The sequence below is a fragment of the Dermacentor andersoni genome, chromosome 9, assembly GCF_023375885.2.
Source record: "Dermacentor andersoni chromosome 9, qqDerAnde1_hic_scaffold, whole genome shotgun sequence".
NCBI classification, from domain to species: domain Eukaryota; kingdom Metazoa; phylum Arthropoda; class Arachnida; order Ixodida; family Ixodidae; genus Dermacentor; species Dermacentor andersoni.
In genome coordinates this window covers 127060696-127083878 of record NC_092822.1, presented here as the reverse complement: position 1 = coordinate 127083878, position 23183 = coordinate 127060696, and positions in this window count along the sequence as shown.

Here is a 23183-nt window from a genome sequence, read left to right as displayed (position 1 = left end):
CGATCACAGCGGAGTGGAAACACTAGTGGAAGGAGCGGGAGCGTGTTGCTTAAATTTAATATGACGGTGCGACAGCTGGTGTCCGACAGGTAAAGCGCATATTCCTACACATATAAAGACACTCTACGAAACTCCACAGCCATCACAGCGGAGTGGAAACACTAGTGGAAGGAGCGGGAGCGTGTTGCCTAAATTTTATATGACGGTGCGACAGCTGGTGTCGGACAGGTAAAGCGCATATTCCTACACATACAAAGAGACTCAACGAAAATGCACAACGATCACAGCGGAGTGGAAACACTAACGGAAGGAGCGGAGCGTGTTGCTTAAAATTAATATGACGGTGCGACAGCTGGTGTCCGACAGGTAAAGCGCATATTCCTACACATACAAAGAGACTCAACGAAAATCCACAGCGATCACAGCGGAGTGGAAACACTAACGGAAGGAGCGGGAGCGTGTTGCTTAAATTTAATATGACGGTGCGACAGCTGGTGTCCGACATGGAAAGCGCATATTCCTACACATACAAAGACACTCTACGAAACTCCACAGCCATCACAGCGGAGTGGAAACACTAGATGAAGGAGCGGGAGCGTGTTGCCTAAATTTAATATGATGGTGCGACAGCTGGTGTCCGACAGGTAAGGCGCATATTCCTACACATACAAAGAGACTCAATGAAAATGCACAACGATCACAGCGGAGTGGAAACACTAACGGAAGGAGCGGAGCGTGTTGCTTAAATTTAATATGACGGTGCGACAGCTGGTGTCCGACAGGTAAAGCGCATATTACTACACACACAAAGAGACTCAACGAAAATGTACAGCGATCACAGCGGAGTGGAAACACTAACGGAAGGAGCGGGAGCGTGTTGCCTCAATTTAATATGACGGTGCGACAGCTGGTGTCCGACAGGTAAAGCGCATATTCCTACACTTACAAAGAGACTCAACGAAAATGCAGAGCGATCACAGCGGAAGGGAAACACTAGTGGTAGGAGCGGGAGCGTGTTGCCTAAATTTAATATGACGGTGCGACAGCTGGTGTCCGACAGGTAAAGCGCATATTCCTACACATACAAAGAGACTCAACGAAAATGCACAACGATCACAGCGGAGTGGAAACACTAACGGAAGAGCGGAGCGTGTTGCTTAAATTTAATATGACGGTGCGACAGCTGGTGTCCGACAGGTAAAGCGCATATTCCTACACAAATAAAGACACTCTACGAAAATCCACAGCGATCACAGCGGAGTGGAAACACTAGTGGAAGGAGCGGGAGCGTGTTGCCTAAATTTAATATGACGGTGCGACAGCTGGTGTCCGACAGGGAAAGCGCATATTCCTACACATACAAAGAGACTCAACGAAAATGCACAGCGATCACAGCGGAGTGGAAACACTAACCGAAGGAGCGGGAGCGTGTTGCCTCAATTTAATATGACGGTGCGACAGCTGGTGTCCGACAGGTAAAGCGCATATTCCTACACATACAAAGAGACTCAACGAAAATGCACAGCGATCACAGCGGAGTGGAAACACTACTGGAAGGAGCGGGAGCGTGTTACTTAAATTTAATATGACGGTGTGACAGCTGGTGTCCGACAGGTAAAGCGCATATTCCTACACATACAAAGAGACTCAACGAAAATGCACAGCGATCACAGCGGAGTGGAAACACTAACGGAAGGACCGGGAGCGTGTTGCCTAAATTTAATATGACGGTGCGACAGCTGGTGTCCGACAGGTAAAGCGCATATTCCTACACATATAAAGACACTCTACGAAAATCCACAGCGATCACAGCGGAGTGGAAACACTAGTGGAAGGAGCGGGAGCGTGTTGCCTAAATTTAATATGACGGGGCGACAGCTGGTGTCCGACAGGTAAAGCGCATATTCCTACACAAACAAAGAGACTCAACGAAAATGCACAGCGATCACAGCGGAGTGGAAACACTAACGGAAGGAGCGGGAGCGTGTTCTTTAAATTTAATATGACGGTACGACAGCTGGTGTCCGACAGGTAAAGCGCATATTCCTACACATATAAAGACACTCTACGAAAATCCACAGCGATCACGGCGGAGTGGAAACACTAACGGAAGGAGCGGGAGCGTGTTGCCTAAATTTAATATGACGGTGCGACAGTTGGTGTCCGACAGGTAAAGCGCATATTCCTACACATACAAAGAGACTCAACGAAAATGCACAGCGATCACAGTGGAGTGGAAACACTAGTGGAAGGAGCGGGAGCGTGTTGCTTAAATTTAATATGACGGTGCGACAGCTGGTGTCCGACAGGTAAAGCGCATATTCCTACACATACAAAGAGACTCAACGAAAATCCACAGCGATCACAGCGGAGTGGAAACACTAGTGGAAGGAGCGGGAGCGTGTTGCCTAAATTTAATATGACGGTGCGACAGCTGGCGTCCGACAGGGAAAGCGCATATTCCTACACATATAAACACTCTACAAAAATTCACAGCGATCACAGCGGAGTGGAAACACTAGTGGAAGGAGCGGGAGCGTGTTGCCTCAATTTAATATGACGGTGCGACAGCTGGTGTCCGACAGGGAAAGCGCATATTCCTACACATATAAAGACACTCTACGAAAATCCACAGCGATCACAGCGGAGTGGAAGCACTAGTGGAAGGAGCGGGAGCGTGTTGCCTAAATTTAATATGACGGTGCGACAGGTGGTGTCCGACAGGGAAAGCGCATATTCCTACACATATGAAGACACTCTACGAAAATCAACAGCGATCACAGCAGAGTGGAAACACTCACGGAAGGAGCGGGAGCGTGTTGCCTAAATTTAATATGACGGTGCGACAGCTGGTGTCCGACAGGTAAAGCGCATATTGCTACACACACGAAGAGACTCAACGAAAATGCACAGCGATCACAGCGGAGTGGGGACACTAGTGGAAGGAGCGGGAGCGTGTTGCTTAAATTTAATATGACGGTGCGACAGCTGGTGTCCGACAGGGAAAGCGCATATTCCTACACATACAAAGACTCAACGAAAATGCACAGCGATCACAGTGGAGTGGAAACACTAGTGGAAGGAGCGGGAGCGTGTTGCCTAAATTTAATATGACGGTGCGACAGCTGGTGTCCGACAGGGAAAGCGCATATTCCTACACATACAAAGAGACTCAACGAAAATGCACAGCGATCACAGCGGAGTGGAAACACTAATGGAAGGAGCGGGAGCGTGTTGCTTAAATTTAATATGACGGTGCGACAGCTGGTGTCCGACAGGTAAAGCGCATATTCCTACACATACAAAGAGACTCAACGAAAATGCACAGCGATCACAGCTGAGTGGAAACACTAGTGGAAGGAGCGGGAGCGTGTTGCTTAAATTTAATATGACGGTGCGACAGCTCGTGTCCGACAGGTAAAGCGCATATTCCTACACATACAAAGAGACTCAACGAAAATGCACAGCGATCACAGCAGAAGGGAAACACTACTGGAAGGAGCGGGAGCGTGTTGCCTAAATTTATTATGACGGTGCGACAGCTGGTGTCCGACAGGTAAAGCGCATATTCCTACACATACAAAGAGACTCAACGAAAATGCACAACGATCACAGCGGAGTGGAAACACTAACGGAAGGAGCGGAGCGTGTTGCTTAAATTTAATATGACGGTGCGACAGCTGGTGTCCGACAGGTAAAGCGCATATTCCTACACATATAAAGACACTCTACGAAAATCGACAGCGATCACAGCGGAGTGGAAACACTAGTGGAAGGAGCGGGAGCGTGTTGCCTAAATTTAATATGACGGTGCGACAGCTGGTGTCCGACAGGGAAAGCGCATATTCCTACACATACAAAGACACTCTACGAAACTCCAAAGCCATCACAGCGGAGTGGAAACACTAGTGGAAGGAGCGGGAGCGTGTTGCCTAAATTTAATATGATGGTGCGACAGCTGGTGTCCGACAGGTAAAGCGCATATTCCTACACATACAAAGAGACTCAATGAAAATGCACAACGATCACAGCGGAGTGGAAACACTAACGGAAGGAGCGGAGCGTGTTGCTTAAATTTAATATGACGGTGCGACAGCTGGTGTCCGACAGGTAAAGCGCATATTACTACACACACAAAGAGACTCAACGAAAATGTACAGCGATCACAGCGGAGTGGAAACACTAACGGAAGGAGCGGGAGCGTGTTGCCTCAATTTAATATGACGGTGCGACAGCTGGTGTCCGACAGGTAAAGCGCATATTCCTACACTTACAAAGAGACTCAACGAAAATGCAGAGCGATAACAGCGGAAGGGAAACACTAGTGGAAGGAGCGGGAGCGTGTTGCCTAAATTTAATATGACGGTGCGACAGCTGGTGTCCGACAGGTAAAGCGCATATTCCTACACATACAAAGAGACTCAACGAAAATGCACAACGATCACAGCGGAGTGGAAACACTAACGGAAGAGCGGAGCGTGTTGCTTAAATTTAATATGACGGTGCGACAGCTGGTGTCCGACAGGTAAAGCGCATATTCCTACACAAATAAAGACACTCAACGAAAATGCACAGCGATCACAGCGGAGTGGAAACACTAACGGAAGGAGCGGGAGCGTGTTGCCTCAATTTAATATGACGGTGCGACAGCTGGTGTCCGACAGGTAAAGCGCATATTCCTACACATACAAAGAGACTCAACGAAAATGCACAGCGATCACAGTTGAGTGGAAACACTAGTGGAAGGAGCGGGAGCGTGTTACTTAAATTTAATATGACGGTGTGACAGCTGGTGTCCGACAGGTAAAGCGCATATTCCTACACATACAAAGAGACTCAACGAAAATGCACAGCGATCACAGCGGAGTGGAAACACTAACGGAAGGACCGGGAGCGTGTTGCCTAAATTTAATATGACGGTGCGACAGCTGGTGTCCGACAGGTAAAGCGCATATTCCTACACATATAAAGACACTCTACGAAAATCCACAGCGATCACAGCGGAGTGGAAACACTAGTGGAAGGAGCGGGAGCGTGTTGCCTAAATTTAATATGACGGGGCGACAGCTGGTGTCCGACAGGTAAAGCGCATATTCCTACACATACAAAGAGACTCAACGAAAATGCACAGCGATCACAGCGGAGTGGAAACACTAATGGAAGGAGCGGGAGCGTGTTCTTTAAATTTAATATGACGGTGCGACAGCTGGTGTCCGACAGGTAAAGCGCATATTCCTACACATATAAAGACACTCTACGAAAATCCACAGTGATCACGGCGGAGTGGAAACACTAACGGAAGGAGCGGGAGCGTGTTGCCTAAATTTAATATGACGGTGCGACAGTTGGTGTCCGATAGGTAAAGCGCATATTCCTACACATACAAAGAGACTCAACGAAAATGCACAGCGATCACAGTGCAGTGGAAACACTAGTGGAAGGAGCGGGAGCGTGTTGCTTAAATTTAATATGACGGTGCGACAGCTGGTGTCTGACAGGTAAAGCGCATATTCCTACACATACAAAGAGACTCAACGAAAATCCACAGCGATCACAGCGGAGTGGAAACACTAGTGGAAGGAGCGGGAGCGTGTTGCCTAAATTTAATATGACGGTGCGACTGCTGGTGTCCGACAGGTAAAGCGCATATTCCTACACATACAAAGAGACTCAACGAAAATCCACAGCGATCACAGCGGAGTGGAAACACTAACGGAAGAGCGGAGCGTGTTGCTTAAATTTAATATGACGGTGCGACAGCTGGTGTCCGACAGGTAAAGCGCATATTCCTACACAAATAAAGACACTCAACGAAAATGCACAGCGATCACAGCGGAGTGGAAACACTAACGGAAGGAGCGGGAGCGTGTTGCCTCAATTTAATATGACGGTGCGACAGCTGGTGTCCGACAGGTAAAGCGCATATTCCTACACATACAAAGAGACTCAACGAAAATGCACAGCGATCACAGTTGAGTGGAAACACTAGTGGAAGGAGCGGGAGCGTGTTACTTAAATTTAATATGACGGTGTGACAGCTGGTGTCCGACAGGTAAAGCGCATATTCCTACACATACAAAGAGACTCAACGAAAATGCACAGCGATCACAGCGTAGTGGAAACACTAACGGAAGGACCGGGAGCGTGTTGCCTAAATTTAATATGACGGTGCGACAGCTGGTGTCCGACAGGTAAAGCGCATATTCCTACACATATAAAGACACTCTACGAAAATCCACAGCGATCACAGCGGAGTGGAAACACTAGTGGAAGGAGCGGGAGCGTGTTGCCTAAATTTAATATGACGGGGCGACAGCTGGTGTCCGACAGGTAAAGCGCATATTCCTACACATACAAAGAGACTCAACGAAAATGCACAGCGATCACAGCGGAGTGGAAACACTAATGGAAGGAGCGGGAGCGTGTTCTTTAAATTTAATATGACGGTGCGACAGCTGGTGTCCGACAGGTAAAGCGCATATTCCTACACATATAAAGACACTCTACGAAAATCCACAGCGATCACGGCGGAGTGGAAACACTAACGGAAGGAGCGGGAGCGTGTTGCCTAAATTTAATATGACGGTGCGACAGTTGGTGTCCGATAGGTAAAGCGCATATTCCTACACATACAAAGAGACTCAACGAAAATGCACAGCGATCACAGTGGAGTGGAAACACTAGTGGAAGGAGCGGGAGCGTGTTGCTCAAATTTAATATGACGGTGCGACAGCTGGTGTCTGACAGGTAAAGCGCATATTCCTACACATACAAAGAGACTCAACGAAAATCCACAGCGATCACAGCGGAGTGGAAACACTAGTGGAAGGAGCGGGAGCGTGTTGCCTAAATTTAATATGACGGTGCGACAGCTGGTGTCCGACAGGTAAAGCGCATATTCCTACACATACAAAGAGACTCAACGAAAATCCACAGCGATCACAGCGGAGTGGAAACACTAACGGAAGGAGCGGGAGCGTGTTGCTTAAATTTAATATGACGGTGCGACAGCTGGTGTCCGACATGGAAAGCGCATATTCCTACACATACAAAGACACTCTACGAAACTCCACAGCCATCACAGCGGAGTGGAAACACTAGTGGAAGGAGCGGGAGCGTGTTGCCTAAATTTAATATGATGGTGCGACAGCTGGTGTCCGACAGGTAAAGCGCATATTCCTACACATACAAAGAGACTCAATGAAAATGCACAACGATCACAGCGGAGTGGAAACACTAACGGAAGGAGCGGAGCGTGTTGCTTAAATTTAATATGACGGTGCGACAGCTGGTGTCCGACAGGTAAAGCGCATATTACTACACACACAAAGAGACTCAACGAAAATGTACAGCGATCACAGCGGAGTGGAAACACTAACGGAAGGAGCGGGAGCGTGTTGCCTCAATTTAATATGACGGTGCGACAGCTGGTGTCCGACAGGTAAAGCGCATATTCCTACACTTACAAAGAGACTCAACGAAAATGCAGAGCGATAACAGCGGAAGGGAAACACTAGTGGAAGGAGCGGGAGCGTGTTGCCTAAATTTAATATGACGGTGCGACAGCTGGTGTCCGACAGGTAAAGCGCATATTCCTACACATACAAAGAGACTCAACGAAAATGCACAACGATCACAGCGGAGTGGAAACACTAACGGAAGAGCGGAGCGTGTTGCTTAAATTTAATATGACGGTGCGACAGCTGGTGTCCGACAGGTAAAGCGCATATTCCTACACAAATAAAGACACTCAACGAAAATGCACAGCGATCACAGCGGAGTGGAAACACTAACGGAAGGAGCGGGAGCGTGTTGCCTCAATTTAATATGACGGTGCGACAGCTGGTGTCCGACAGGTAAAGCGCATATTCCTACACATACAAAGAGACTCAACGAAAATGCACAGCGATCACAGTTGAGTGGAAACACTAGTGGAAGGAGCGGGAGCGTGTTACTTAAATTTAATATGACGGTGTGACAGCTGGTGTCCGACAGGTAAAGCGCATATTCCTACACATACAAAGAGACTCAACGAAAATGCACAGCGATCACAGCGGAGTGGAAACACTAACGGAAGGACCGGGAGCGTGTTGCCTAAATTTAATATGACGGTGCGACAGCTGGTGTCCGACAGGTAAAGCGCATATTCCTACACATATAAAGACACTCTACGAAAATCCACAGCGATCACAGCGGAGTGGAAACACTAGTGGAAGGAGCGGGAGCGTGTTGCCTAAATTTAATATGACGGGGCGACAGCTGGTGTCCGACAGGTAAAGCGCATATTCCTACACATACAAAGAGACTCAACGAAAATGCACAGCGATCACAGCGGAGTGGAAACACTAATGGAAGGAGCGGGAGCGTGTTCTTTAAATTTAATATGACGGTGCGACAGCTGGTGTCCGACAGGTAAAGCGCATATTCCTACACATATAAAGACACTCTACGAAAATCCACAGTGATCACGGCGGAGTGGAAACACTAACGGAAGGAGCGGGAGCGTGTTGCCTAAATTTAATATGACGGTGCGACAGTTGGTGTCCGATAGGTAAAGCGCATATTCCTACACATACAAAGAGACTCAACGAAAATGCACAGCGATCACAGTGCAGTGGAAACACTAGTGGAAGGAGCGGGAGCGTGTTGCTTAAATTTAATATGACGGTGCGACAGCTGGTGTCTGACAGGTAAAGCGCATATTCCTACACATACAAAGAGACTCAACGAAAATCCACAGCGATCACAGCGGAGTGGAAACACTAGTGGAAGGAGCGGGAGCGTGTTGCCTAAATTTAATATGACGGTGCGACTGCTGGTGTCCGACAGGTAAAGCGCATATTCCTACACATACAAAGAGACTCAACGAAAATCCACAGCGATCACAGCGGAGTGGAAACACTAACGGAAGAGCGGAGCGTGTTGCTTAAATTTAATATGACGGTGCGACAGCTGGTGTCCGACAGGTAAAGCGCATATTCCTACACAAATAAAGACACTCAACGAAAATGCACAGCGATCACAGCGGAGTGGAAACACTAACGGAAGGAGCGGGAGCGTGTTGCCTCAATTTAATATGACGGTGCGACAGCTGGTGTCCGACAGGTAAAGCGCATATTCCTACACATACAAAGAGACTCAACGAAAATGCACAGCGATCACAGTTGAGTGGAAACACTAGTGGAAGGAGCGGGAGCGTGTTACTTAAATTTAATATGACGGTGTGACAGCTGGTGTCCGACAGGTAAAGCGCATATTCCTACACATACAAAGAGACTCAACGAAAATGCACAGCGATCACAGCGTAGTGGAAACACTAACGGAAGGACCGGGAGCGTGTTGCCTAAATTTAATATGACGGTGCGACAGCTGGTGTCCGACAGGTAAAGCGCATATTCCTACACATATAAAGACACTCTACGAAAATCCACAGCGATCACAGCGGAGTGGAAACACTAGTGGAAGGAGCGGGAGCGTGTTGCCTAAATTTAATATGACGGGGCGACAGCTGGTGTCCGACAGGTAAAGCGCATATTCCTACACATACAAAGAGACTCAACGAAAATGCACAGCGATCACAGCGGAGTGGAAACACTAATGGAAGGAGCGGGAGCGTGTTCTTTAAATTTAATATGACGGTGCGACAGCTGGTGTCCGACAGGTAAAGCGCATATTCCTACACATATAAAGACACTCTACGAAAATCCACAGCGATCACGGCGGAGTGGAAACACTAACGGAAGGAGCGGGAGCGTGTTGCCTAAATTTAATATGACGGTGCGACAGTTGGTGTCCGATAGGTAAAGCGCATATTCCTACACATACAAAGAGACTCAACGAAAATGCACAGCGATCACAGTGGAGTGGAAACACTAGTGGAAGGAGCGGGAGCGTGTTGCTCAAATTTAATATGACGGTGCGACAGCTGGTGTCTGACAGGTAAAGCGCATATTCCTAGACATACAAAGAGACTCAACGAAAATCCACAGCGATCACAGCGGAGTGGAAACACTAGTGGAAGGAGCGGGAGCGTGTTGCCTAAATTTAATATGACGGTGCGACAGCTGGTGTCCGACAGGTAAAGCGCATATTCCTACACATACAAAGAGACTCAACGAAAATCCACAGCGATCACAGCGGAGTGGAAACACTAACGGAAGGAGCGGGAGCGTGTTGCTTAAATTTAATATGACGGTGCGACAGCTGGTGTCCGACATGGAAAGCGCATATTCCTACACATACAAAGACACTCTACGAAACTCCACAGCCATCACAGCGGAGTGGAAACACTAGTGGAAGGAGCGGGAGCGTGTTGCCTAAATTTAATATGATGGTGCGACAGCTGGTGTCCGACAGGTAAAGCGCATATTCCTACACATACAAAGAGACTCAATGAAAATGCACAACGATCACAGCGGAGTGGAAACACTAACGGAAGGAGCGGAGCGTGTTGCTTAAATTTAATATGACGGTGCGACAGCTGGTGTCCGACAGGTAAAGCGCATATTACTACACACACAAAGAGACTCAACGAAAATGTACAGCGATCACAGCGGAGTGGAAACACTAACGGAAGGAGCGGGAGCGTGTTGCCTCAATTTATTATGACGGTGCGACAGCTGGTGTCCGACAGGGAAAGCGCATATTCCTACACATATAAAGACACTCTACGAAAATCCACAGCGATCACAGCGGAGTGGAAGCACTAGTGGAAGGAGCGGGAGCGTGTTGCCTAAATTTAATATGACGGTGCGACAGGTGGTGTCCGACAGGGAAAGCGCATATTCCTACACATATGAAGACACTCTACGAAAATCCACAGCGATCACAGCAGAGTGGAAACACTCACGGAAGGAGCGGGAGCGTGTTGCCTAAATTTAATATGACGGTGCGACAGCTGGTGTCCGACAGGTAAAGCGCATATTGCTACACACACGAAGAGACTCAACGAAAATGCACAGCGATCACAGCGGAGTGGGGACACTAGTGGAAGGAGCGGGAGCGTGTTGCTTAAATTTAATATGACGGTGCGACAGCTGGTGTCCGACAGGGAAAGCGCATATTCCTACACATACAAAGACTCAACGAAAATGCACAGCGATCACAGTGGAGTGGAAACACTAGTGGAAGGAGCGGGAGCGTGTTGCCTAAATTTAATATGACGGTGCGACAGCTGGTGTCCGACAGGGAAAGCGCATATTCCTACACATACAAAGAGACTCAACGAAAATGCACAGCGATCACAGCGGAGTGGAAACACTAATGGAAGGAGCGGGAGCGTGTTGCTTAAATTTAATATGACGGTGCGACAGCTGGTGTCCGACAGGTAAAGCGCATATTCCTACACATACAAAGAGACTCAACGAAAATGCACAGCGATCACAGCTGAGTGGAAACACTAGTGGAAGGAGCGGGAGCGTGTTGCTTAAATTTAATATGACGGTGCGACAGCTCGTGTCCGACAGGTAAAGCGCATATTCCTACACATACAAAGAGACTCAACGAAAATGCACAGCGATCACAGCAGAAGGGAAACACTACTGGAAGGAGCGGGAGCGTGTTGCCTAAATTTATTATGACGGTGCGACAGCTGGTGTCCGACAGGTAAAGCGCATATTCCTACACATACAAAGAGACTCAACGAAAATGCACAACGATCACAGCGGAGTGGAAACACTAACGGAAGGAGCGGAGCGTGTTGCTTAAATTTAATATGACGGTGCGACAGCTGGTGTCCGACAGGTAAAGCGCATATTCCTACACATATAAAGACACTCTACGAAAATCCACAGCGATCACAGCGGAGTGGAAACACTAGTGGAAGGAGCGGGAGCGTGTTGCCTAAATTTAATATGACGGTGCGACAGCTGGTGTCCGACAGGGAAAGCGCATATTCCTACACATACAAAGACACTCTACGAAACTCCACAGCCATCACAGCGGAGTGGAAACACTAGTGGAAGGAGCGGGAGCGTGTTGCCTAAATTTAATATGATGGTGCGACAGCTGGTGTCCGACAGGTAAAGCGCATATTCCTACACATACAAAGAGACTCAATGAAAATGCACAACGATCACAGCGGAGTGGAAACACTAACGGAAGGAGCGGAGCGTGTTGCTTAAATTTAATATGACGGTGCGACAGCTGGTGTCCGACAGGTAAAGCGCATATTACTACACACACAAAGAGACTCAACGAAAATGTACAGCGATCACAGCGGAGTGGAAACACTAACGGAAGGAGCGGGAGCGTGTTGCCTCAATTTAATATGACGGTGCGACAGCTGGTGTCCGACAGGTAAAGCGCATATTCCTACACTTACAAAGAGACTCAACGAAAATGCAGAGCGATCACAGCGGAAGGGAAACACTAGTGGAAGGAGCGGGAGCGTGTTGCCTAAATTTAATATGACGGTGCGACAGCTGGTGTCCGACAGGTAAAGCGCATATTCCTATACATACAAAGAGACTCAACGAAAATGCACAACGATCACATTGGAGTGGAAACACTAACGGAAGAGCGGAGCGTGTTGCTTAAATTTAATATGACGGTGCGACAGCTGGTGTCCGACAGGTAAAGCGCATATTCCTACACAAATAAAGACACTCAACGAAAATGCACAGCGATCACAGCGGAGTGGAAACACTAACGGAAGGAGCGGAAGCGTGTTGCCTCAATTTAATATGACGGTGCGACAGCTGGTGTCCGACAGGTAAAGCGCATATTCCTACACATACAAAGAGACTCAACGAAAATGCACAGCGATCACAGCGGAGTGGAAACACTAGTGGAAGGAGCGGGAGCGTGTTACTTAAATTTAATATGACGGTGTGACAGCTGGTGTCCGACAGGTAAAGCGCATATTCCTACACATACAAAGAGACTCAACGAAAATGCACAGCGATCACAGCGGAGTGGAAACACTAACGGAAGGACCGGGAGCGTGTTGCCTAAATTTAATATGACGGTGCGACAGCTGGTGTCCGACAGGTAAAGCGCATATTCCTACACATATAAAGACACTCTACGAAAATCCACAGCGATCACAGCGGAGTGGAAACACTAGTGGAAGGAGCGGGAGCGTGTTGCCTAAATTTAATATGACGGGGCGACAGCTGGTGTCCGACAGGTAAAGCGCATATTCCTACACATACAAAGAGACTCAACGAAAATGCACAGCGATCACAGCGGAGTGGAAACACTAATGGAAGGAGCGGGAGCGTGTTCTTTAAATTTAATATGACGGTGCGACAGCTGGTGTCCGACAGGTAAAGCGCATATTCCTACACATATAAAGACACTCTACGAAAATCCACAGCGATCACGGCGGAGTGGAAACACTAACGGAAGGAGCGGGAGCGTGTTGCCTAAATTTAATATGACGGTGCGACAGTTGGTGTCCGACAGGTAAAGCGCATATTCCTACACATACAAAGAGACTCAACGAAAATGCACAGCGATCACAGTGGAGTGGAAACACTAGTGGAAGGAGCGGGAGCGTGTTGCTTAAATTTAATATGACGGTGCGACAGCTGGTGTCTGACAGGTAAAGCGCATATTCCTACACATACAAAGAGACTCAACGAAAATCCACAGCGATCACAGCGGAGTGGAAACACTAGTGGAAGGAGCGGGAGCGTGTTGCCTAAATTTAATATGACGGTGCGACAGCTGGTGTCCGACAGGGAAAGCGCATATTCCTACACATATAAACACTCTACAAAAATCCACAGCGATCACAGCGGAGTGGAAACACTAGTGGAAGGAGCGGGAGCGTGTTGCCTCAATTTAATATGACGGTGCGACAGCTGGTGTCCGACAGGGAAAGCGCATATTCCTACACATATAAAGACACTCTACGAAAATCCACAGCGATCACAGCGGAGTGGAAGCACTAGTGGAAGGAGCGGGAGCGTGTTGCCTAAATTTAATATGACGGTGCGACAGATAGTGTCCGACAGGGAAAGCGCATATTCCTACACATATGAAGACACTCTACGAAAATCCACAGCGATCACAGCAGAGTGGAAACACTCACGGAAGGAGCGGGAGCGTGTTGCCTAAATTTAATATGACGGTGCGACAGCTGGTGTCCGACAGGTAAAGCGCATATTGCTACACACACGAAGAGACTCAACGAAAATGCACAGCGATCACAGCGGAGTGGGGACACTAGTGGAAGGAGCGGGAGCGTGTTGCTTAAATTTAATATGACGGTGCGACAGCTGGTGTCCGACAGGGAAAGCGCATATTCCTACACATACAAAGACTCAACGAAAATGCACAGCGATCACAGTGGAGTGGAAACACTAGTGGAAGGAGCGGGAGCGTGTTGCCTAAATTTAATATGACGGTGCGACAGCTGGTGTCCGACAGGGAAAGCGCATATTCCTACACATACAAAGAGACTCAACGAAAATGCACAGCGATCACAGCGGAGTGGAAACACTAATGGAAGGAGCGGGAGCGTGTTGCTTAGATTTAATATGACGGTGCGACAGCTGGTGTCCGACAGGTAAAGCGCATATTCCTACACATACAAAGAGACTCAACGAAAATGCACAGCGATCACAGCTGAGTGGAAACACTAGTGGAAGGAGCGGGAGCGTGTTGCTTAAATTTAATATGATGGTGCGACAGCTCGTGTCCGACAGGTAAAGCGCATATTCCTACACATACAAAGAGACTCAACGAAAATGCACAGCGATCACAGCAGAAGGGAAACACTAGTGGAAGGAGCGGGAGCGTGTTGCCTAAATTTATTATGACGGTGCGACAGCTGGTGTCCGACAGGTAAAGCGCATATTCCTACACATACAAAGAGACTCAACGAAAATGCACAACGATCACAGCGGAGTGGAAACACTAACGGAAGGAGCGGAGCGTGTTGCTTAAATTTAATATGACGGTGTGACAGCTGGTGTCCGACAGGTAAAGCGCATATTCCTACACATATAAAGACACTCTACGAAAATCCACAGCGATCACAGCGGAGTGGAAACACTAGTGAAAGGAGCGGGAGCGTGTTGCCTAAATTTAATATGACGGTGCGACAGCTGGTGTCCGACAGGGAAAGCGCATATTCCTACACATATAAACACTCTACAAAAATCCACAGCGATCACAGCGGAGTGGAAACACTAGTGGAAGGAGCGGGAGCGTGTTGCCTCAATTTAATATGACGGTGCGACAGCTGGTGTCCGACAGGGAAAGCGCATATTCCTACACATATAAAGACACTCTACGAAAATCCACAGCGATCACAGCGGAGTGGAAGCACTAGTGGAAGGAGCGGGAGCGTGTTGCCTCAATTTAATATGACGGTGCGACAGCTGGTGTCCGACAGGTAAAGCGCATATTCCTACACATACAAAGAGACTCAACGAAAATGCACAGCGATCACAGCGGAGTGGAAACACTAGTGGAATGAGCGGGAGCGTGTTACATAAATTTAATATGACGGTGTGATAGCTGGTTTCCGACAGGTAAAGCGCATATTCCTACACATACAAGGAGACTCAACGAAAATGCACAGCGATCACAGCGGAGTGGAAACACTAACGGAAGGAGCGGGAGCGTGTTGCCTAAATTTAATATGACGGTGTGACAGCTGGTGTCCGACAGGTAAAGCGCATATTCCTACACATATAAAGACACTCTACGAAAATCCACAGCGATCACAGCGGAGTGGAAACACTAGTGGAAGGAGCGGGAGCGTGTTGCCTCAATTTAATATGACGGTGCGACAGCTGGTGTCCGACAGGGAAAGCGCATATTCCTACACATATAAAGACACTCTACGAAAATCCACAGCGATCACAGCGGAGTGGAAGCACTAGTGGAAGGAGCGGGAGCGTGTTGCCTAAATTTAATATGACGGTGCGACAGCTGGTGTCCGACAGGGAAAGCGCATATTCCTACACATATGAAGACACTCTACGAAAATCCACAGCGATCACAGCGGAGTGGAAACACTCACGGAAGGAGCGGGAGCGTGTTGCCTAAATTTAATATGACGGTGCGACAGCTGGTGTCCGACAGGTAAAGCGCATATTGCTACACACACGAAGAGACTCAACGAAAATGCACAGCGATCACAGCGGAGTGGGGACACTAGTGGAAGGAGCGGGAGCGTGTTGCTTAAATTTAATATGACGGTGCGACAGCTGGTGTCCGACAGGGAAAGCGCATATTCCTACACATACAAAGACTCAACGAAAATGCACAGCGATCACAGTGGAGTGGAAACACTACTCGAAGGAGCGGGAGCGTGTTGCCTAAATTTAATATGACGGTGCGACAGCTGGTGTCCGACAGGGAAAGCGCATATTCCTACTCATACAAAGAGACTCAACGAAAATGCACAGCGATCACAGCGGAGTGGAAACACTAATGGAAGGAGCGGGAGCGTGTTGCTTAAATTTAATATGACGGTGCGACAGCTGGTGTCCGACAGGTAAAGCGCATATTCCTACACATACAAAGAGACTCAACGAAAATGCACAGCGATCACAGCGGAAGGGAAACACTAGTGGAAGGAGCGGGAGCGTGTTGCCTAAATTTAATATGACGGTGCGACAGCTGGTGTCCGACAGGTAAAGCGCATATTCCTACACATACAAAGAGACTCAACGAAAATGCACAACGATCACAGCGGAGTGGAAACACTAACGGAAGGAGCGGAGCGTGTTGCCTAAATTTAATATGACGGTGCGACAGCTGGTGTCCGACAGGGAAAGCGCATATTCCTACACATATAAACACTCTACAAAAATCCACAGCGATCACAGCGGAGTGGAAACACTAGTGGAAGGAGCGGGAGCGTGTTGCCTCAATTTAATATGACGGTGCGACAGCTGGTGTCCGACAGGGAAAGCGCATATTCCTACACATATAAAGACACTCTACGAAAATCCACAGCGATCACAGCGGAGTGGAAGCACTAGTGGAAGGAGCGGGAGCGTGTTGCCTCAATTTAATATGACGGTGCGACAGCTGGTGTCCGACAGGTAAAGCGCATATTCCTACACATATAAAGACACTCTACGAAAATCCACAGCGATCACAGCGGAGTGGAAACACTAGTGGAAGGAGCGGGAGCGTGTTGCCTCAATTTAATATGACGGTGCGACAGCTGGTGTCCGACAGGGAAAGCGCATATTCCTACACATATAAAGACACTCTACGAAAATCCACAGCGATCACAGCGGAGTGGAAGCACTAGTGGAAGGAGCGGGAGCGTGTTGCCTAAATTTAATATGACGGTGCGACAGCTGGTGTCCGACAGGGAAAGCGCATATTCCTACACATATGAAGACACTCTACGAAAATCCACAGCGATCACAGCGGAGTGGAAACACTCACGGAAGGAGCGGGAGCGTGTTGCCTAAATTTAATATGACGGTGCGACAGCTGGTGTCCGACAGGTAAAGCGCATATTGCTACACACACGAAGAGACTCAACGAAAATGCACAGCGTTCACAGCGGAGTGGGGACACTAGTGGAAGGAGCGGGAGCATGTTGCTTAAATTTAATATGACGTTGCGACAGCTGGTGTCCGACAGGGAAAGCGCATATTCCTACACATACAAAGACTCAACGAAAATGCACAGCGATCACAGTGGAGTGGAAACACTAGTCGAAGGAGCGGGAGCGTGTTGCCTAAATTTAATATGACGGTGCGACAGCTGGTGTCCGACAGGGAAAGCGCATATTCCTACTCATACAAAGAGACTCAACGAAAATGCACAGCGATCACAGCGGAGTGGAAACACTAATGGAAGGAGCGGGAGCGTGTTGCTTAAATTTAATATGACGGTGCGACAGCTGGTGTCCGACAGGTAAAGCGACTATTCCTACACATACAAAGAGACTCAACGAAAATGCACAGCGATCACAGCGGAAGGGAAACACTAGTGGAAGGAGCGGGAGCGTGTTGCCTAAATTTAATATGACGGTGCGACAGCTGGTGTCCGACAGGTAAAGCGCATATTCCTACACATACAAAGAGACTCAACGAAAATGCACAACGATCACAGCGGAGTGGAAACACTAACGGAAGGAGCGGAGCGTGTTGCCTAAATTTAATATGACGGTGCGACAGCTGGTGTCCGACAGGGAAAGCGCATATTCCTACACATATAAACACTCTACAAAAATCCACAGCGATCACAGCGGAGTGGAAACACTAGTGGAAGGAGCGGGAGCGTGTTGCCTCAATTTAATATGACGGTGCGACAGCTGGTGTCCGACAGGGAAAGCGCATATTCCTACACATATAAAGACACTCTACGAAAATCCACAGCGATCACAGCGGAGTGGAAGCACTAGTGGAAGGAGCGGGAGCGTGTTGCCTCAATTTAATATGACGGTGCGACAGCTGGTGTCCGACAGGTAAAGCGCATATTCCTACACATACAAAGAGACTCAACGAAAATGCACAGCGATCACAGCGGAGTGGAAACACTAGTGGAAGGAGCGGGAGCGTGTTGCCTAAATTTAATATGACGGTGCGACAGCTGGTGTCCGACAGGGAAAGCGAATATTCCTACTCATACAAAGAGACTCAACGAAAATGCACAGCGATCACAGCGGAGTGGAAACACTAACGGAAGGAGCGGGAGCGTGTTGCCTCAATTTAATATGATGGTGCGACAGCTGGTGTCCGACAGGTAAAGCGCATATTCCTACACTTACAAAGAGAGTCAACGAAAATGCAGAGCGATCACAGCGGAAGGGAAACACTAGTGGAAGGAGCGGGAGCGTGTTGCCTAAATTTAATATGACGGTGCGACAGCTGGTGTCCGACAGGTAAAGCGCATATTCCTACACATATAAAGACACTCTACGAAAATCCACAGCGATCACAGCGGAGTGGAAACACTAGTGGAAGGAGCGGGAGCGTGTTGCCTCAATTTAATATGACGGTGCGACAGCTGGTGACCGACAGGGAAAGCGCATATTCCTACACATATAAAGACACTCTACGAAAATCCAGAGCGATCACAGCGGAGTGGAAGCACTAGTGGAAGGAGCGGGAGCGTGTTGCCTAAATTTAATATGACGGTGCGACAGCTGGTGTCCGACAGGGAAAGCGCATATTCCTACACATATGAAGACACTCTACGAAAATCCACAGCGATCACAGCGGAGTGGAAACACTCACGGAAGGAGCGGGAGCGTGTTGCCTAAATTTAATATGACGGTGCGACAGCTGGTGTCCGACAGGTAAAGCGCATATTGCTACACACACGAAGAGACTCAACGAAAATGCACAGCGATCACAGCGGAGTGGGGACACTAGTGGAAGGAGCGGGAGCGTGTTGCTTAAATTTAATATGACGGTGCGACAGCTGGTGTCCGACAGGGAAAGCGCATATTCCTACACATACAAAGACTCAACGAAAATGCACAGCGATCACAGTGGAGTGGAAACACTAGTCGAAGGAGCGGGAGCGTGTTGCCTAAATTTAATATGACGGTGCGACAGCTGGTGTCCGACAGGGAAAGCGCATATTCCTACTCATACAAAGAGACTCAACGAAAATGCACAGCGATCACAGCGGAGTGGAAACACTAATGGAAGGAGCGGGAGCGTGTTGCTTAAATTTAATATGACGGTGCGACAGCTGGTGTCCGACAGGTAAAGCGCATATTCCTACACATACAAAGAGACTCAACGAAAATGCACAGCGATCACAGCGGAAGGGAAACACTAGTGGAAGGAGCGGGAGCGTGTTGCCTAAATTTAATACGACGGTGCGACAGCTGGTGTCCGACAGGTAAAGCGCATATTCCTACACATACAAAGAGACTCAACGAAAATGCACAACGATCACAGCGGAGTGGAAACACTAACGGAAGGAGCGGAGCGTGTTGCCTAAATTTAATATGACGATGCGACAGCTGGTGTCCGACAGGGAAAGCGCATATTCCTACACATATAAACACTCTACAAAAATCCACAGCGATCACAGCGGAGTGGAAACACTAGTGGAAGGAGCGGGAGCGTGTTGCCTCAATTTAATATGACGGTGCGACAGCTGGTGTCCGACAGGAATAGCGCATATTCCTACACATATAAAGACACTCTACGAAAATCCACAGCGATCACAGCGGAGTGGAAGCACTAGTGGAAGGAGCGGGAGCGTGTTGCCTCAATTTAATATGACGGTGCGACAGCTGGTGTCCGACAGGTAAAGCGCATATTCCTACACATACAAAGAGACTCAACGAAAATGCACAGCGATCACAGCGGAGTGGAAACACTAGGGGAAGGAGCGGGAGCGTGTTGCCTAAATTTAATATGACGGTGCGACAGCTGGTGTCCGACAGGGAAAGCGAATATTCCTACTCATACAAAGAGACTCAACGAAAATGCACAGCGATCACAGCGGAGTGGAAACACTAACGGAAGGAGCGGGAGCGTGTTGCCTCAATTTAATATGATGGTGCGACAGCTGGTGTCCGACAGGTAAAGCGCATATTCCTACACTTACAAAGAGACTCAACGAAAATGCAGAGCGATCACAGCGGAAGGGAAACACTAGTGGAAGGAGCGGGAGCGTGTTGCCTAAATTTAATATGACGGTGCGACAGCTGGTGTCCGACAGGTAAAGCGCATATTCCTACACATACAAAGAGACTCAACGAAAATGCACAACGATCACAGCGGAGTGGAAACACTAGTGGAAGGAACGGGAGCGTGTTGCTTAAATTTAATATGACGGTGCGACAGCTGGTCTCCGACAGGTAAAGCGCATATTCCTACACATACAAAGAGACTCAACGAAAATCCACAGTGATCACAGCGGAGTGGAAACACTAGTGGTAGGAGCGGGAGCGTGTTGCCTAAATTTAATATGACGGTGCGACAGCTGGTGTCCGACAGGGAAAGCGCATATTCCTACACATATAAACACTCTACAAAAATCCACAGCGATCACAGCGGAGTGGAAACACTAGTGGAAGGAGCGGGAGCGTGTTGCCTCAATTTAATATGACGGTGCGACAGCTGGTGTCCGACAGGGAAAGCGCATATTCCTACACATATAAAGACACTCTACGAAAATCCACAGCGATCACAGCGGAGTGGAAGCACTAGTGGAAGGAGCGGGAGCGTGTTGCCTCAATTTAATATGACGGTGCGACAGCTGGTGTCCGACAGGGAAAGCGCATATTCCTACACATATGAAGACACTCTACGAAAATCCACAGCGATCACAGCGGAGTGGAAACACTCACGGAAGGAGCGGGAGCGTGTTGCCTAAATTTAATATGACGGTGCGACAGCTGGTGTCCGACAGGTAAAGCGCATATTGCTACACACACGAAGAGACTCAACGAAAATGCACAGCGATCACAGCGGAGTGGAAACACTAACGGAAGGAGCGGGAGCGTGTTGCCTCAATTTAATATGACGGTGCGACAGCTGGTGTCCGACAGGTAAAGCGCATATTCCTACACTTACAAAGAGACTCAACGAAAATGCAGAGCGATCACAGCGGAAGGGAAACACTAGTGGAAGGAGCGGGAGCGTGTTGCCTAAATTTAATATGACGGGGCGACAGCTGGTGTCCGACAGGTAAAGCGCATATTCCTACACATACAAAGAGACTCAACGAAAATGCACAGCGATCACAGCGGAGTGGAAAAACTAACGGAAGGAGTGGGAGCGTGTTGCTTAAATTTTATATGACGGTGCGACAGCTGGTGTCCGACAGGTAAAGCGCATATTCCTACACATATAAAGACACTCTACGAAAATCTACAGCGAACACAGCGGAGTGGAAACACTAACGGAAGGAGCGGGAGCGTGTTGCCTAAATTTAATATGACGGTGCGGCAGTTGGTGTCCGACAGGTAAAGCGCATATTCCTACACATACAAAGAGACTCAACGAAAATGCACAGCGATCACAGCGGAGTGGAAACACCAGTGGAAGGAACGGGAGCGTGTTGCTTAAATTTAATATGACGGTGCGACAGCTGGTGTCCGACAGGTAAAGCGCATATTCCTACACATACAAAGAGACTCAACGAAAATCCACAGTGATCACAGCGGAGTGGAAACACTAACGGAAGGAGCGGGAGCGTGTTGCCTAAATTTAATATGACGGGGCGACAGCTGGTGTCCAACAGGTAAAGCGCATATTCCTACACATACAAAGAAACTCAACGAAAATGCACAGCGATCACAGCGGAGTGGAAACACTAACGAAGGAGCGGGAGCGTGTTGCCTAAGTTTAATATGACGGTGCGACAGCTGGTGTCCGACAGGTAAAGCGCATATTCCTACACATGTAAAGAGACTAAACGAAAATGCACAGCGATAACAGCGGACTGGAAACACTAGTGGAAGGAGCGGGAGCGTGTTGCCTAAATTTAATATGACGGTGCGACAGCTGGTGTCCGACAGGGAAAGCGCATATTCCTACACATACAAAGAGACTCAACGAAAATGCACAGCGATCACAGCGGAGTGGAAACACTAACGGAAGGAGCGGGAGCGTGTTGCTTAAATTTAATATGACGGTGCGACAGCTGGTGTCCGACAGGTAAAGCGCATATTCCTACACATATAAAGAGACTACGAAATCCAGAGCGATCACAGCGGAGTGGAAACACTAATAGAAGGAGCGGGAGCGTGTTGCTTAAATTTAATATGACGGTGCGACAGCTGGTGTCCGACAGGTAAAGCGCATATTCCTACACATACAAAGAGACTCAACGAAAATGCATAGCGATCACAGCGGAGTGGAAACACTAGTGGAAGGAGCGGGAGCGTGTTGCTTAAATTTAATATGACGGTGCGACAGCTCGCGTCCGACAGGTAAAGCGCATATTCCTACACATACAAAGAGACTCAACGAAAATCCACAGCAATCACAGCGGAGTGGAAACACTAACGGAAGGAGCGGGAGCGTGTTGCCTAAATTTAATATGACGGTGCGACAGCTGGTGTCCGACAGGTAAAGCGCATATTCCTACACATACAAAGAGACTCAACGAAAATCCACAGCGATCACAGCGGAGTGGAAACACTAACGGAAGGAGCGGGAGCGTGTTGCTTAAATTTAATATGACGGTGCGACAGCTGGTGTCCGACAGGGAAAGCGCATATTCCTACACATACAAAGACACTCTACGAAACTCCACAGTCATCACAGCGGAGTGGAAACACT